The sequence below is a fragment of the Phalacrocorax carbo genome, chromosome 3 (genome assembly GCF_963921805.1).
Source record: "Phalacrocorax carbo chromosome 3, bPhaCar2.1, whole genome shotgun sequence".
Lineage (NCBI taxonomy): Eukaryota > Metazoa > Chordata > Aves > Suliformes > Phalacrocoracidae > Phalacrocorax > Phalacrocorax carbo.
This window is the reverse complement of record NC_087515.1, coordinates 60016918-60035237: the sequence shown is the minus strand read 5'-3', so window position 1 is coordinate 60035237 and position 18320 is coordinate 60016918.

Below are 18320 nucleotides of genomic sequence, written 5' to 3'. Positions count from 1 at the left end.
CAATATGTTCCTACCAATACTGATTTTAAAAAAGAAAGTAAAGATGTTTCCGGAAAGGAAACATGAAACACTGTGCTGTTAAGAACCACATTGTTTATATTTTTGCATTGTGACCCAGCCTCTGTTCTTTTCTGTCATTGAATTTAATTTCACTTTTAACCTTGCTTTTGTTTCTTACTTAAATGAAGCTTATATGTTAAATATCTCTGGCTCCCTTAAAAAATGCTGATCAGTTGTAGGTCCTAAACCCATGGATGTTTCATCTCCTTGTTGGCTAGAAGAGGCAGACTTTCCTTGCCTTTGTTGTTTGGGGAAATGCCTTCATTGCTGTGCATTTGCCAGTAGCTTTTCAGATGCAGAGTGGCCAAATAGGCGCAGCCCTCCGCCAGTGGGCAAAGCTTCTCATGTTACTGGGTGGAGGTGCCGTATAAACAACAGAAAACTTATTTTAATATTTCTTTCTTTTTAAAGAAAAGCAATTAAGCCCTTTCTAAAAGGAGACTTGAGAAAGCCATTTAGTAGTTAGTGTGTATCTCTGTCCAGGGCTGCCTTCACTTTCCCTGCATAGCAAATACAGTACTGAGGTCACTTTCCTGTGCCAGGGATGAATGTCCTCTCACGGGGTCACTGAGAAGTTCCCTGCCGTCTGCCCATGGGTACCAGGCTCTGTGCAAGATTATCTGATCAGCTTTTAACAAACATTCAGATTTTAATCTGATCCTCAGCTTGTGAGCCTCGTGCCTGCTCCTGAGCTCCTGAGTCCGGGTGCGTGTACTGGACACCTCCCTGCATTGACAGGACAAGGCCTGCTGGGTACCCTCCCTCCTCCTCCTCCTCTATGGGGAAACCCCATCACCCTGCAGGCTGGGGGGCAGCACGTATTTTCTGTCATCGCCGCAGTCTGAGGTGGCAAGGAAGCAAGGTCCCACAGTGTAGTTTCTACACAGCCTGAGGGTATTGGAGCAAACTCTACTGTACAAACTCCTCAGTGGATAATACCGTGCTTGTAGCTATAATTCCGTATTTGCAAACGCCTGCTATACTACATCACCCTCTACATTATTGTTATGACCTTTTATGGGGCTTTCTCAATGAGTTATTTCTTATTTTTGCCATTGTTACCACAGCAAGCAGGACTGTGAAGCTGAAATGGTGATAAGAGTATTTTTGCACCAAGGTAACAGGGTAGTTCTCTGTAGTGTTGAAAGCTGAATCTGACTGCCTTGCAAAAATCATACTGTAGGAAGTTCCTCAGATAATGTAATTCTGTTTCCTGATTCTTCCAAAGCAAGAGCCAGGATTTTTTTATGTCTACATTCTCTGTACTCCTCTTTCCTTTGGCTTACTGGATAAAGCTGAACTAAAGCAGCAAGTCTAACTCTGCTTCACAGATGGGTGAGGTTTGTAGCACCTCTGACCTAATACAGAAGCCAATTCCATTATTAGGTTGCCTCCTGAGATTGTTTTGTTCCTGACTACTGCATCCTACCCCAGAGCTGATATAATAAAAATCTCAGACACTTTCACATACTTCCATGTTTGGTTTTGGTTGTTTTTTTTTTTTTTCTTTTTTGTTCTTTATTAAAATTATTTTTAAATAATAATAAAACCATTTTGGTACACACCATGGTGCAAGACAGCTGCAGGAATATGCAGTATGCTGTCCCTGAGGCTGAGTGTCCTCCCCAGTTGACACATGCTCATCAGTAGCAAAGGTCAAGTCCCAGTTTTGAGACCATTTCCTCTGGGCTTTGCAGAAAATGCAGAAGCATCTTCCAATTGCTTCACACTACCTTATGCATGCGCAAGGACATGCCTACAGCCCACATCCTCGCACATGTGCAGCAGCAGCATTGGTCCTGCTGTTTCTGAGCAAGCTGTTTGCAAACACAAGAGGAGATATTTTTTGCCTGGAGAGCAGCTCACCTTCTCAAGGGAAAATGTGGAGGAAAAATCCATAGCCTGGATGTAGGACAGAGGCTATTATTCCTCAATAAAAGTAAATTTAATTTTAAATGTGCATTTCATTCTTTGTAAAGGTTAATTACCTCTTACATGTTATTGATGTCACACAGGTTTTCAAGGTTCAAATGCTTTTAAACTGTTGTGTGAGTGAATTATGTCTGGTGCTTCACATCATGTATTATATAACAGCTAATTCAAGGTGTCCCACAATTTCTCAGGATCAAACAAATAGATGTGAAGCCTTGTGTATAAATCTCCTTACACCAGGTGCAGAGCGTTGTTTGGGTTTTGTGGTGTTTTTTTTTGTTTGTTTGTTTGTTTAAAACTAGTAGGGGATCTGCCCTTTTTATATTATACTGCTGCATGCAGCTTGCGTTAAGTGTACCTTTTTCAGTTTCATTAAGGATCCTTCCTTGCATAATTTGTATCAGTATTCAGCCCTCTACATCACCAAAATCATGCAGAAGAGCCTGAAGTTGAATGAAGACCAAAGAAAGACTATTTTTGCTGGACTGCACAGCTTTTCCTGATTTGCATGCTACCACTGATTGTAACAAATTTAGGTGGACTCAAATTCATATGAGCCTAAGTGCCAAAATTGTGGACTGAATTGTAGGATATAACCCTACAATTTATAGTAGAAGTTTAGTTAACTGTAGAATTAAATGACTTCGTTTTCGACTGCTGTGGGTCTCTATTGAATTTGGCACAAGTTCAAATGGCCTTGTAGCATCCAGCCTTTGCTGGATCATAAAGCAAAGACCCTCCCTCGGAACACAAATGGAATTTCTTTCCACCACTACAGTGAGATTAATGACAGTGTTAGTAGGGTTTTTTTCTCCCCCTTTGTTCTGTAAATCTGAGTTCTATTCGACTAAACTGCCTTTTAAAGAAAACAAACTAAAACTCAGGCTGCCTAAGTTCTCCTGAGGCACCATTCAAGGGGTAACATTTTGTTCATCCCACGACCCTTTCATGGCACTGAGGATTTTGGGCAGGAGATGTATACAGGATCAGGCATGCTGGCAGAGACTACTCGAGTTTGCAGTTGTAGGAGAAAGGGGCCACACATCAGCTGATGCTGCTGATGTGGTGATGGATTAGTGAACAGAGAAAGGTTTGCATTGTGCTAAAAATGGAAGGATTAGCAGCTGCCCTTGTTGAGTCAGGCGAGGGGGAGGAGGATGAGGAGGACAGCAACATACTGTGGCACTGGTCTGTACTGAATTCACTACCAACATCTTTCTTTACTACTAAACTCCCTTCTCTTCTGTCAATAAGAAAAATATTTCTAGAGACCTTCCTTCATATCAGAGAAGGAGAACTCTTATTTTTATGACTTGCCCTTTGCTTATTAATCTGCGGATTGCATTTTTAAATTCTCAAGTATCTTTAATCCGGAGTAATTTCCAGATAGAAAAGATAGAGATGCTATCTTAGCTGCAAAGGCAGATCCCGGTCTGAAGTAACAACCAGGGATGTTTGTGCATACAGATTTATTAAATGCTACAGCTGTGTAGCATGTACAGCATGTCCTCACTGAGATCTGCTCTTGTAATATGAGGTTTGAGTTCAGATCCACCTCTAAAATTAATAAGCCATGGTGTTTTCTTTTAATCTCCTCAAAAAAAGAGTAAACTGGTTGCTTATGTTGATTTTTGGCCCTTAGTTACTTAGGTCCCCTGTTTCACTATTTTGATACATTTCAGCAATCAAGACCCTTATGTTTGGCACAAGACTTTTTTCAGTAACACCAACAGTTAGCATCATTGCTTGTGGACTCTGGAGCGAGCTGAGAAGCTTTCTCAGACACTTGCTGCCTCTTGCTGCCTGCTTTCCCCTCTGCTGGGGCTGCCACCCCCAGAGACTAGTTGGGAGGGAAGGTGTTTCCATACCTGCTGATGGCTGTGTCAGAAAGGGCTGGAGCTGAACCATAAATCACTTCTGAGTATGGCTCTGAGCTCACTTACTGGCATGTGGATGGGAGCTGCTGTGTTACCATGCAAATCACACCTGCAGCTTTGCCACCGGTGGCAGCCGCTGCGTGGGTGGTGGGGTACGCATCGTGGCACATGCTCCCCAAACCTGGCGTGGCTGTGCTCAGGTGCTTTGCTGAATTAGGCTGCTTCCCCTTCAAAGTCCCCCGACACTTTAAAATGCCATTTGGCCAAATGAAATTGCATTCCTCAAGGAATGTATTCCTAAGATATCTTTGATCTTAGCAGAGAACTTGGTCTAATAGTTTGAGGTGAGTGAAACCCCTCTTTCCAGAGTTGCATTGCAATCAGTGAAGCTTCCCCCTGACAGATGAATCTAGAGGTAAGGATCCCTCTGCAGAAAAAGAGGAATAAAACAGGAGGCTTAAATTACATGACTGTCAGCTGGTGAGACAGTGCAGTTGCTGGAGCATGTGCAGGGCTCATCATTTCTAACCACTGCAACTCCCCAGGTCAGCTGCACGTGTAGCGTTCATGGGGGCAGGAGCTTTTTACACAACCCAGAACTTCTACTACAGGCAGCAAAATTGGTCTTGCGCTAATACAGGATAATGATTTGTGGTATTTTTTAAATACCTGCAAAGAGCTTTGTGGATTAATGTTGGTATTTTAGATCTAATTATAGATAGCTTTTAACAAAAAAACCCCCACGAGATTGCTAAAATGTATCATGGTTTGCTAGAGTAGGACAAATTGTTCTGGACCACTTTCCATTAGCCAGTGTGCAACATCTCTTGGCCTTTCAGATTTCTTTTAATGTAAGGAAAAATACAAGCTCAAACTTAAAAGCCCAAATTCTGAAAATAGAGCACTTCAATAAAAAGCTCTGTTCCATGAGTTTCTTTTGTCCTATATGGGCTAAGCTCCTGCAAGTTCTTCAGAAAATAGGGTGGTTTCCTTCAATGTCTCACTGGGCATTAAATACTTAATTTGGGTTTACCCATTTGAAAAACATTATCCCTGTAAGACAGTTCGATGATGTGAAGAACTTTGTTTAACATGATGCTCAAAGAAAGTAGAAGCCTTTTGAAAACAGCTTGATTGAGAAAAAAAAAAACAAACAAAAAACAAACTGCAGAGGAGAAGTAACAAATGTAAGTGTGGTTTAAAACAGATGATCCTTCTTGTTTGAGAGCAGACCAGTCTCCTCACAGTGCCTGGGGGTGCTCGCCATGTCGGGTCTGCTCAGCCACACCTCTTCTGAATAAGGACAGAGAAATGTTTCAGAAGACGACTCCTGCTCAGTGATTGTCAGAATCATGATTTGCTGCCTTATTTTCTGTCACGTAATAATCCAGAATATTTGGGACCACAACCTGAAAGGAGAGGAAGAGGCATTGTGGGTACATACAGGAACACTGCTTAGGGAAAATGATGAGAAGAAATTGCCAAGTGAGAAAGCATTTCACCCTTTGTCCTCTCAGAAAGTTGCTTGGGAAGTTAGGACAGAGGAGGATAGGAAGACTTTGGCTACGGCTCACTTCCAGATTTTTCTTCTTCTCCTTCAGAGAAACAAATCCATTTTAAAAGCTGAAGTTGAAAAGAAGGGAGGAGTTCGTTCAATGTTATGGCCTATCTTGCTGTCTTTAGAGTTTTTCCCCATCTCTAAGCATTATTGTTGCACGAGGCTTTCATTATGATGAGCACCTGTCATAGCTGTAAAGGGCATACCTCAGGGACAGCTGAGATTAATGCAGCAAAAACATGGAATCTTACAGATTTGGAAGGGATCTCTGATACTGCCTCGTTCAACCTGTCAGGCAAAAACTCGGTCATGCTACTACATCATGTCAGCTGAAGCTACTTCCGGCCAAGTCTTGGACACCTCCTGTGTGGAGATTGCACAGCTGCTCTGGGTACCTGTGCCAGGCCTCCAGCACCTTCCTTCAGAGGAAAGTAAGGAACTTCTACAATACTTCTTCTCATAGCAAGCGTGCGCCTGAGGTACAAGTATGTGCCAGTAGTCTTTATCTGCAGAGAGGCAAGGGGATGGAGAAGCAGATGACCTTTTTTTTTAATCCCTAAAAGCACAAGAAGATTTTGTAGCCTCAGCAAAAGGGGGAAAGTTATTTGGAAAACTTATTAACCTGTTCTATTTGGAATATTTTTGTCATGTACTTGAAAATATAACCTAATTACAAGGATAATATTACTGTGTTTGTTAAATGTGCGCAGGCAAAGAACACGTCTAGAGTGTGAGTCTTCTGACATATTGTTGAAGAATCACATGGCTCTTATTGGAGACAAGGCATAAACCTTGCTTTTACCCATATTAGATAAATATGCTATCAAGACCAAAGTCCATGGAGCTTGTTGAGGTACTTGGATGGATATGAAGTTAGGGCTACAAGACTCTGTGTTCAGTGATTCATTTAAATTGGAAACCAAAATCGGATGTCATTTCCTCACAGAGAGGGGACAGTGACTGAGATCCTGAAGAGGTATCCAGAGTCCTTATTACATCCTGATATACGTGATTTTCAGGACTGTGACTTAAAGAATACATTTGACAGAAGAACAACAAAAATACTCCTTCAGTTCATGGTCAGTAATCTGAGTTGTTTGAGAGATGGACATGACCCAACAGAAGTCTTTCCAGGAGTTACCCATGGGATCTCAGATTCATTCCTTCCTCAGTTACAGCTCAAGGTGTTTTATAAAGTACCCCTGCTTTTTTTTTTTTTTTTAATGAAAAAAGGCTTATGCAGGCTGAGAGGCTGAAAGTGTGAGATATTTGGTGTCCCTCCTTCCCTTCCAAGGTCTAATACGTTTCTTTCTCCCTGTGGAGAAATAGCAAAGGAAAGAAGCACTTCAGCATACACTCCTAATTTGAGCAAGCTCCTCTGCATGCTCCGACAGATGAGGCTGTAGGAGCAGCTGTTGCCGGCCTGCATGCAGATGGCTGCTTCCAGCCGGTATCAGAGGATGCTTATGCAAGATTAATCACTTCCTAATGTTAATCACTTTCTACCCCTTTAAAACCCCACAGTGAACTCCACAGTGTTGAATCCTGCTTTCCCAACAACCGATGAAGTTCTTTCATACATGGGCCCAAGGTGGCCTTCAGATGGGCTGGTAGAACATAGGCATGGTTTCTTTAGGGCTGGCAGGGCCCCGGACACCTGAATACTTGTGGTCGTTTGCCAACTGTCTGTCTTACATTTATTTTGGCTATCAGTGCCTTTCACACAGCTCAGGTGCCTATGCTACACTGCTGAATATGCTCATGACATCTTGCATTTCTGATGACTTCAATGGAAATCTGGCCTTTTAGCAAGTGCAGTAAAAGGCTATGTTAAAGTTGAAATAAAATTTAGCCGTTATGTTCTGTATTATTTTAAGAAGACTTTTAATTATTTTGACATAGCCTGAGTCATACCTGCCACGAAGAACGCTGAAGATTTGCTGATGACATTTTCTAAGTCCTCACAGTCACCTGAGAAAGTGTTTAACATTTCTGTGTTCTGCAAAGTTTGGGTATGATCTTTTTGAAGAATTGTACTTAGGCACAGCCCAGGCACCAAAAATGTCGAGATTTTATGACATTTTCTTTCACCTTCAGAACTATAATTTTGAACAACCTTCTTCAGCAGATTGATAGCAACAAATGAAATCTTCAGGAATGGATCTCAATTCCTTCTTCTACATACAGGTGGTATCTCTTAGGATTGTTAGGACATCATGAACACAAAAGGCCAATTTCTTTGTCAGGAAACAACACTTCCTGAAAAATTTATAGCTAAACACTTCTCATAGCTGAATAAAGTATTAATACATGTATGAATCCTCAGTTTAATTTCAGTGGTAGTGAGTCACTTCCCTTGTTTGAGTCGGTCATTCAACAGCAAAAGAGAAGAAGAAATCTCAAACTGTGTGAAGTTTTCATTTTTTTGTTAAATGGACATCTGATTGCCAGTGCTCCTTCAGCATTAACACTGGAAGCGACTCTGCTCTCATGCCACTCTTGAAGAATTTTTAATTTTAAATTATCTCCTCTACATAATAAACAACATTGCTTGAGAATAAATAGACTATTAAAAAAAAAATCTCATGCTGTCCAAAAGATTTGATTTTGCTTTAGCTGCAGATGCTGATAAAGCTATAGCAGTGATATAGGTGCATAGGTTTTCCATATGAGATATATACACATGTGTAAGTCCAGTTTGTGCACCTGTAGGGAGGATCACTACAGTATCTTTGAAAACCTCACTCTCCCCTTCAGATAAATGTATTCTGCCGTTACTAATCTTCAGGTACTTTCCTGACAAGCAAATGGAAACAGGGGGAAAAGAAGTACAAAGTATTTTTGAAAAACCTGACAGTCTGTTGTGAGCTGAGCAGACTCATAGACACCATTCTCATGCCCTACTCAGTCAAGTGCCACAGCACCGTGCCACAAAGGTGGTGAATTTTTAAAAAATCTTCAGGAGAATGGTGAAGATCCTACACCTCTGATAACACTTAGTCTTCATTTTACTGACTTTTGACAGCCAACCCTAATGGCCTTTGAAACTCCCAGCTCTGAACAGCCTGTTTTGAAACATAAACCATAATCCCTCATTGTCTAATGCAGACACCATCTAAGAAGCTCCTGTCAGCATATTTGGCCTTGCCTTGCCTTGCCTTGTCGTTCACTTGTAAGTCTCTCAGAAAGCTTTGGACAAGCCCAGGTCTGGCTGAATGCCCACTTCCAGTCTCCTGTGTTTGCCGCACGACGCTCCCAGGCTCTGCGCAGTTTGCTTGTGTTGTGCTTGTGCAACAACTGTCATACCAAGCACGGTGGGTTCTCTGCCCTGTAAAAAAGTTTCCTCTAGAAAATATCCTACTTATGCCTATGGGATAGGCACACATTGAAAAATTTTTTCTAGCTTGGGACCATAGAAACAGCTTTCCCCCTGGCTATCTGAGATGTGCAATAAGTATACTTTAGATAGTGACTTTGAGGAAAAATGAGAAAAGAACAGTGGAGGAAGGAAATGCAGCAAATATGCTAGGGACCTGATAGAGCTTGTGATCCCCTCCAAGTGTAAGAAAAGCAATCATCCTCTTTATTTCTGTGCTTCTGTGGTTAGAATTATTGGAGTCTCTGATACACAGGCTAAACCGAAACTAGACAGACGATTTAGTAAAACAACGAGGTACTTCATCAAAAGGCAATATATTAATGCTTTTCATTTATCAAAATATGTGTTCTTGATACATGGTGTAGGGGAAAGTATATTAAACAAAAAGTCTGTATTATATATACAGACAAGAATTGTGGAGCTTTGTTATCTGTTACCAAAGACTCAAATATGGAGATTGTTCACCACTATTTGGACTAATGGTGTATCTCAACACTGACATTCTTTCAAGAGAGCTTAGTTCAAGTGCTGTTTGGGATCTAGAGATGGTAGCTAGCTCTAGTGAGCAATGCTACTGCAGGAATCTGGCTCAGATTCAGGTATGCAGGAACTTAAGACTGTTTATCCAAAAGCTTGAATCACCCTCACTTGCATCTGAGCAGTCTTGGCTGGCAATCAACCAGGAAAGCAGAATTCTTTACCAGCAGAAGGCTAGAGGCAGGGATGTGTTTTACAGACAGGGAGGATGGGAGATGCCATTGCTGGGCTGGGAGGAAAGGAAGCTGTTGCTATGATGAAGGAAAACAAACAATCAGGTCACTTTGTCTTTGAAGATAACAGCACAACTGTGAACCTAGACATCTCTCCAACCTGGGAAATGCTGTAGTTGCCCCTCTGGCAGTTTTATTAGTTTTACTGCTTACTTTTGTTCTTGGGAGTCTGTTCTTCCTACCATTGCTTGTCTCCCGGCAAGTCTATGGACAAAATAAAATTGTTCCTAAGGGTATAGAATTTGTATGAATTTAGATGCCGGTATGGGATATGGCAATAGAAACTGACATCTGATGTCTGCTGTGTTCAAAGTTACTTTGAACTATGGAGACTGCAAAACTGTAAAGCTCTATGATCTGCAAAGCTCCATGATCTGCAAAGCTCCTTGGCAGCCCAGGACTGGACTTGCAAGGCACAGGTGTCAAAAGGCTTCAATAACCTTTTCTTTCATATCCTTCAGTAAAAGGAAGTGTGGAAAGAGAGATGAAGTATAAAACAGGAGAGAAAAGGAGAGGGCTTGAGAACTGGAATTCAAGCATTAGAAGTCTGTTTTGGCTCAGTTATTGACTTGTTGTGTGGCCTTGGACAGCCTGGTTTATAAAGTGGGGAGGGGAAGCTGGCACAGGAACATTTGAGGATTAAAAGATGTTTACAGAGTGCTTTGTACATGCATAATTTTATCTTTTCAAAGTGTTTATTAATTTTGAGCTAGTCTCTTACACCACTGTAACAGCGTTGAACTTTCCCCAACAGGACCTGTTTCTTCACAAAAAAAAAATTAAATCACATGTACATAAATAAGATACAATGCTCCACACAAGTTCTAACCCATTGTAGAGGTCTCAATATAATATCAGTCGGAGTAGATGATCATTGTAGGTCCCTTCCAGCTGAAGTAGTCCTGTCCTATTCTATTCTATTCTATTCTATTCTATTCTATTCTATTCTATTCTATTCTATTCTATTCTATTCTATTCTATTCTATTCTATTCTATTCTATTCTATTCCTCTTTGCTGGGTAAAAAACTGGCTGGATGGCTGAGCCCAGAGAGTTGTGGTTAACAGAGCTAAATCCAGTTGGTGGCCAGTCATGAGCGGTGACCCTAGGGCTCAGTTCTGGGGCCAGTCTTGTTTAATATCTTTATCAATGATCTGGGTGAGGGGATTGAGTGGACCCTCAGTAAGTTTGCAGGTGACATCAAATTGGGCGGGAGTGTTGATCTGCCTGAGGGTAGGAAGGCTCTGCAGAGGGATCTGGACAGGCTGGATTGATGGGCCGAGGTCAACTGTATGAGGTTTAACAAGGCCAAGTGCTGGGTCCTGCACTTTGGTCACAACAACCCCATGCGACACTACAGGCTTGGGGAAGGGTGGCTGGAAAGGTGCCCAGCAGAGAAGGACCTGGGGGTGCTGGTTGACAGCGGCTGAATGTGAGCCAGCAGTGTGCCCAGGTGGCCAAGAAGGCCAACAGCGTCCTGGCTTGTGTCAGGAATAGTGTGGGCAGCAGGAGTAGGGGAGTGATGGTGCCCCTGTACTCGGCACTGGTGAGGCCGCACCTCGAATACGGTGTTCAGTTTTGTCCCCCTCAGTACAAGAAGGACATTGAGGTGCTGGAGCATGTCCAGAGAAGGGCAACAAAGCTGGTGAAAGATTTGGAGCACAAGTCTTACAAGGAGCAGCTGAGGAAGCTGGCATTGTTTAGTCTTGAGAAGAGGAGGCTGAGGGGAGACCTTATTGCTCTCCACAACTGCCTGAAAGGAGGTTGTAGTGAGGTGGGTGTTGGTCTCTTCTCCCAAGTCACTACTGATAGGACAAGAGCAAATGGTCTCAAGTTGCATCAGGAGAGGTTTATATTGGATATTAGGAAAACTTTCTTCACTGAAAGGGTTGTCAAGCATTGGAACAGGCTGCCCAGAGAGGTGGTTGAGTCACCATCCCTGGAGGTAATAAAAAAGTTTGTAGATGTGGCACTCCAGGACGTGGTTTAGGAGGCATGGTGGTGTTGGGTTGACAGTGGGACTTGATGATCCTAGAAGTCTTTTCCAACCTTAATGATTCTATATATTTCTTTTCTATTCTATTCTATTCTATTCTATTCTATTTGCAGATGACACCAAATTGAGTGGGGAAGCAGACACTTCAGAAAGGAGAGCTGCTCTGCAGGGAAATCTGGATAGGCTGGAAGAGTGGGCCAGCAAGAACCTTACGAAGTTCAACAAGGAAAAGTGTAAGGTCATGCACCTGGGAAAATATAATCCAGGAGTGCAGCACAGACTGGGATCCATCTGGCTGGGGAGCAGCTCTGCGGAAAGGGACCTGGGGGTCCTGGTGGACAGGAAGCTCAACATGAGCGAACAGTGTGCTGCTCTGGCCAAGAAGGACGACAGGATGCTGGGTTGCATCAAAAATGGCATCACCAGCAGAGATAAAGAAGTCATTATCCCACTCTACTCAGCGCTTGTCAGGCCACACCTGGAGTACTGGGTACAGTTCTGGTCCCCGCTATACAAAAAAGATGTGGGCAGGCTGTAGGGGGGCTAGAGAAGGGCCACCAAGATGATCAAAGGACTGGGAAGCTGCCATGTGAGGATAGGCTGGAAGAACTGGGTTTGTTCAGCCTTGAGAAAAGGAGGCTCAGAGGGGATCTCATCCCCATGTACCAGTACTTAAGGGGTAGCTACAAAGAAGATGGAGACTCCCTTTTTACAAGGAGGCATATGGAGAGGACAAGGGGGAACGGACACAAGTTGCTCTTGGGGAGATTCCGATTGGACACGGGAGGGAAATTTTTCACAGTGAGGACAGTCAACCATTGGAATAATCTCCCCAGGGAAGTGGTTGACTCGGCCACATTGGACACTTTCAAGAGTTGGCTGGACAGGGTGCTGGGCCATCTTGTCTAGACTGGGCTCTTCCTAGAAAGGTTGGACTAGATGATCCCTGAGGTCCCTTCCAACCTGTGATTCGATTCGATTCGATGGGTGGTGTTGAAAAAGATTGGAATCCCAAGGAGGGGAAAAGTCTTTATGGGATAGCTGTCTCACAAAGACCTTCTTATTTGTTAAAGGCTTAGTTAAGGAAATATTTATTTGACTGAGAAATATACTTTATCTATGTTTTCTAAGTCTCTGCCATTTGAATTCATATTAACTTAGTGACATCTTCTGTGGCATGAAGTCCCTAGAGTATTTTGCAACAAATGTTTCTGAGCATCCAAGCCATGCTTTTCTGTATGAGAAAGTGGGTGCTAGTAGATCATACTGCCTGCAGGCATTCCTGTGCTTGTTTTGAGAGAGAAGAAGCCACATGTTAAACATCATTACAGTATGAAACTACTAGCTGCAGTCAGTTTAAGAGTTTGTGCGGGGTAATTCCTCTAAACCCACTTATCTGTGTGGCCTGACTGTGTTCCCTGGGAGACACTGGCTCCCTTGAGCCACTCTGGTAAGACAGGCTGTGAAGAGCATATGAAAGGGAGGAGGAAAACAACCCGCAGTAATGCTGATTATTGATATTACTGTGAAAAAAATACAATAGGTCAAGCGGCTGAAAAGATGCAGAAAGAGATATATGTTATAATAAATATATACTATGAACACTCAAGAAAAACAGAATTCAGTCATAAAGGAAAACCTTGAACAGAATGAAAACTTTGTGAGCAGTTGTGCAAATGTAGTCTATGACAGAGATGATACTACAGATACAGGAGATCACAGTCACCGTATGCATCCACTGAACGCCTGGAGTTCTTCTATGTAGAGTAGTTGTAAAAGAAATGTTTCTGTGCTCATCTAAATGGCTTATGGAGTTAGGAGATCTGTGGGCCAGCTACTCTCAAAGTCTGACAGTCGCAGCCGGTATCTTCCATTGTTAATTACATTGTATTACTGTTGGCTTTTGCAAAGCAGCTCTGAAAGCACTCATGTGGCATGTGTTTTGGATGGCTGGAACCCTTGGTAGGTTTGTGGCATTTCCTTTGCGTTTCACTAACTGCAGAATCATTTTTGACAATCCTGGGCAGCAAACTAGCAAGGACAGGGAATGAACATACCTGTGAAGGAGAAAGCTACACATGGTTCCCATCCTTGGATTTTTCAGGTGTGAAGTCATGAGAAAAACCCCTTCAGTCTCACGTTCCTTGGGTCAGACACTCACATTCAATAGTGATGTATACAGATAAGCAGTCTGATTTCCAGGAATGGCAAGAGTCACAGCAAACTACAGACATAGGTGAGATTTGTGTGACAATCAGCAACTCTGAAAACCAGGCCTCTGGTATTAAGTGCTTACCGTCAGGCACCTAATCTTGAAAATGTTGGCCAAATGCCATAAAACTGTGCTTCTTTTAGAAAATTGAACCGGGTTTTGTTTTTTTGGTGGTTGTTTTGTTTTGGTTTTTTTTTTTTTTTTAAACTCTAATCTGTAGTGCTGGAGCTTTGTAAACAATTTCAGATAGTTCCGCTATAACATTAATGAGTAAGTCATTTACCAATGGAGAAATAGATTGGCTTGATATTTCTCTCATTGCCCTTTATTCTGCGGTCAAGGTTGAAAGACTAGAGCTGAAAAGATTACTAGAGGAAGAACACTCTCTGCTTCTGCCTTTCCAGCTAAAACCCTTGTAAGAGAAAGTGCTTCTCGTTCCTGGCTCTCATTCCTGGGGATTAGGCTGTCCTCACCCCAAACTACTTTTCAATTTGCTTTAAGTGCTTCCCTTGTGCATTTTTAGTGTCTATGTACAACTGGAATGAAATGTGCACTTAGGTTGTTAACACAGATTGCTGTGGGCATGAAGGTTATTAAATCTTCACAATCTAATGGTGTTCAAACACAGAATGAGTGAGATTATTATGAGGGAAGCATGGTATTTGCACTCAAGAGCGCTGTTCAGACCCTGCGTCCATTAGTGTTGTGGTCTTTCAAACCACCCCTAAAATTTTAGTGCCTTTTCTCCATTCTCAAAACATTTATTCAGGAGTAAGATGAAATGAAGCTGAGATGGAGCATAACATTCCCAATGGATATACCTGTTGGGTTTCTCTAAGTTGCTTTGTCTTTGGACTGTTTTTTCCTGTCCAATAGGCTCTAGTAAAGTTTAAAAATCTGCTTTAAAACATCCTGTCAGTTCCAGGTGCCTTGGCATTTTTCAATAGCCTCACCACCTCATTAATCATTGAAATTATTAATTTAAAAAGATTAATTTTAAAGGATTAATTAACTAAAGATTGGCAGCAATGATGATGGATCTGTGGGAGAGCTATGGGATTTAATGTGACAGAATTTAGATGTGGAAATCGAGGATGTGCATTTATTTGTTTTCTTGATGCTTCCCATGAAGGCCTTCTGAACCTTGGTCTTGCCTGCAAACTGCCAAAATGCTTGCCTACTGCTTTCTGCCACTGCTGCAGGCCCCATCAGCACTCATGCAGCCACAGAGGAAGAGATGCAGCCAGTGCCTTTGCAGGAGAAATATTCTAACAACAATAACAATTCCTTTCTGTTGCATAACCAGTAGTATTAGATGCTCTAATAGCTGGGCTTAATGATCCAATAAGACTTAAAACCTAACTGGGTGTGCATATGTTTGGCTTAGCATGTGGCACTAAAAGCACTCTGCAAAGCTAATTGCCTCCCTTTCTTTGTAGTTATGAGTGTAAGGAATTTTGAAATTCTCCAAGAATTTTGCAGTATGCATAGGTGTTGTTCACCACCAGCTCAGTAATGTCAGCAGCATCTTTGTCCTGTGAAAACAAGAGGGCTCAAGGAAGGCACTGCCCTACTGGCTGGGACGGCAGAGGAAGAAAGTCCCCAGAGTCCTCCTCTTTCTTGCCTTGCATTTATCTCCTGTTGACCATCACAGGAGAAGGCTTTCAAGGGAAAAGATATCTTAGTGTAACAAGAAAAGGAATGCAGAAACAAACCCTTGCCTGGACACTGCTCCTTTCAGAGCAGGTATTGCCCAAACAAAGCTGAGTGTGGCTTCTGACTTGTCAGCATGCTAGAAGCTAGTACATACCACTGTATAACCAGAAGCTATTTTCCTCAGCTGTTTCTTTTCCCCGAAGCGTATACCTCAAGGGACTCTTTTTTGCTTTAACATGCAGACTATATGCGATGAAGTGAGCTGCTATACCCACATTCCTGTGGGCTAGTATTTGAATCCCTGCCTGCTCTTCATTTGTTTTTTTCTTGCCAGCTTGACCCTGGGGAAGAGTTTTGGGAGTACCAGACTGTTTTCAGATAGATGAGAGGCAAGAGGCAAGTGATGATGCCTAGGGATAATATAATATGTTGAAGACGATCCATGTACAGCAGATGCAGATCCTCCGAACGGGAGCCTTACAACAGGGCAGAGGACTCAGGGATTGAGAGAAATAAGGACACCCCAGGTTGGGGAGGGCAGAGAGTGTTGCAGATGGGAAGTGCTTTGAGGCAGGATCAAGGACAGCAGGTCAGAAAAAAAGCAGGACTGAAGCAGAAGCTGAGCTGAAAAGTGGGAGGCCATCAGGGCAGCAAGGAGAATGGGGGTCTGAAATAGGATCTATGGGTTGTATCGGAGGTATGTAGTGAATTTAGGGTTGAGTGGGTCGGAGAAGGGAGTTAGGAGGAACAAAGAGTTTTGGGGATGGCAAAGTTGTGTATGGGAGGAACATTGACCAAAAGGCATGGAAGGCTGGATATTCATCTTAGGAATATTAGGAATTAGGAAAGACTGGGAGATTCTGAAGAAAGACCAATGGGGATGTTTGATCTTTTGGGCACTCTGGGACACAAGAAGCTGGAGACAGAGTCTGTCAGACAGGAGAAAGGGGACTGGGCTCTTGCGAGGGTCTTGCAGTCAGGAGAGGACCTGTCAAATTTCCTCTCAGCCTCTGCTGTGGGTTGGCGGTAGGGACTTCTGCTGAACTGCTCTCACATGCTCTCTCAGCTGCAGGACTGCAGGACACTGTCCCCCTGAGTGTTTCCTACTTTCATTAGTGTGGCAGCCCAATTAATTTTAATCATCCCTATGGCTGAAAGAGTGGTAGCTTCCCTGCAAAGAGTTGAGAGGTACATTTTAGCTGTTAATATATGAACAGATATAATATAACATAATATAATGTAAAATACTATGTGCTATAATATAGATGTAGTTTAGCTATATGATTTAGCAACTGGAAAAAAAAAAAGAGCCAGCAAAATATCCCTCATGTAGTGGTACAGGATCACTTCTTCTCCTTCCTTAGTCTGTCTGTAGGCAATCTAAGAAAATTATAGAAGTTAGTCCTTATTTTACTGGAAATAAAATTACGGGCAAATGCCCTTCAGTAATGCATTAGACAGATTCCTACAGTCAGGAATCTGTCAGCCCCTGGAAGCAGAAAGTCCATTTTACAAGCATTTGCAATGCTGTTTTGAGGTCACCTCCTCCCCTGTGGAGAGACCAGCTACTAGCCAATGACACTACCTGAGAAGATAATGTCATTTAATAGAAAGCCTGGTTAGTCTTCAGCAAATTTTACTGGTTTTGATGAAGCCAGCGCTGCTTAGAGAAGAAAGTTTTGTCGCACTGCCAATTGCCATTTTTCTTGGGAACATTTCCCTTCCCAAAGACTGAGAGCCCATCTCTCAGTCTCACAAAAGTGGAAGTGTTGCCTTTCTGCACTGGGGAGAATGAAGCTCACCCTGAAGGAGCAGTCTGCAACCCAGATTCTGAACTCTGCTGCTGGTGGTGGAGAATCGCTGAGGCAAACGCTCTGGCAAATGCATAGGCGAGCACATCGTCTCGCCTATACACCAGTACTCGCTGGTACTCAAGGCCTGTAACCAGGGTGTGCTTCTCTTCTTTGCCTAATTTGTAGTCTGTTTACCTCTAGTTTGTTTATACCTAGGTTTATTACTTGCTTGAACTTCACTTACAGTTTGTTTGCATCCAGATTACAGTAGGTTCACTGGCAAATTATACCCAATTTGCAATCTTCATATAATTAAGTGATTAGTTATACCTTGTTTGCTATCTGTTTACAAAATTTGACAGAGAAGAATTTTTTTATGTTACGCAGGTCCCGATGAGGAGGTGAGGAGCTTTATACAGGTTCATAATGTACATGAACTGGGCCTTATTTGGCTAAGATCTTGAATGCACTGCCATATTAGTGGAATAAAGAAATGGGCTATATATTTTAAGTAAGTGGGGAAAAAATGAATAATTCAACAGTAAGGGTCAAATCGTCCTGCCAAGAAAAGCCTACTGAAGAGGAAGTACACTGAGTTATAATTATTTGCATTGTAGATAATAATATCAATTATAGTTCCCAGCTGGAATCAAGCCTCCATGTTTTGGCTTCCGTACAACCATGGAGTAACAGTTCCAGTCACAACAAGTTTCAGCCAAATAAAGACAAAGCTCAGTTAGCAAAACAATGCAAATTTGCAGAAGCATGGGGTTAGACAATTAGAGACTGATGTTTGTATATAGTTACATATGGAAGTTCAGTGACAATTAGCAGCACTAATTAACATTTACAATTAATGTCATTTTGCAACCAAAAAATTTTAACCCTTACCAAAAGCTGATCAAAGAAAATATCATTTTGGGCCCACTAGGAACTACCTGCGTAAGATTAAATCCATGGTCTAAATGAAATAGCCAACCCACGAAGCTCTGTTGTAGATGTCATGCTAGCAGCTTCTTCTAAAAGCCCCAGCTTCTGAAATCTAATTATTATGAGAGAATCACATTTTCCTTAAAAAAAAAGAAAAA